This window comes from Lethenteron reissneri, chromosome 41, assembly GCF_015708825.2.
Source record: "Lethenteron reissneri isolate LAM-NWPU_2019-01 chromosome 41, ASM1570882v1, whole genome shotgun sequence".
Taxonomy (NCBI): Eukaryota; Metazoa; Chordata; class Hyperoartia; order Petromyzontiformes; family Petromyzontidae; genus Lethenteron; species Lethenteron reissneri.
Window position 1 is genome coordinate 11,239,457 of NC_083819.1, and position 617 is coordinate 11,240,073.

Genomic DNA, 617 nt, shown 5'->3' on the forward strand with positions numbered 1-617 from the left:
GTCACCTCCAGGTGACTCCTCCCCCCTCACGCGCGTGACTCCTCCCCCCCACCAACGGTCGTTTTCCCGCCAAAAGTTAAAAGGGACGTCATCGCACTCACTCACGTGCTGGCAGAGGTCGCAAACGGGTTTTGATTCCTTACCCGTACCTGTACCCGGCCGCACCAGGGTCGCGAACGGGTACCCGTACCCTACCCGATACCCGGCTACCCGTACCCGGCCGGATACGGGTAGGGTACGGGTACCCGATTGCGACCTCTGGGATGACGCCATGTTGCAGGCGCGGGTGGGTTGATTCTAGGAACTTGAATTGTGAGAAGAGACAAGACGTTGGGAAATGAGTGACAAACGGTGACTCACCAGTGACTCACAGCCTACCCGTACCCGCCGTACCCGGCCGCACCAGGGTCGCAAACGGCCGGGTACGGGTAGCCGGGTATCGGGTAGGGTACGGGTATCGGGTACCCGATTGCGACCTCTGGTGCTGGGGCCACGGGCTACAAAACGTCCAGCAACAAGCAGCACCATAAGCGGGGTTTGATAAGAATTAACTAAGACATTCCTCGAATAGAGCAGGTTTATTAGATGCTTGGAGGGGGGGGGGGGGGGACTAACCT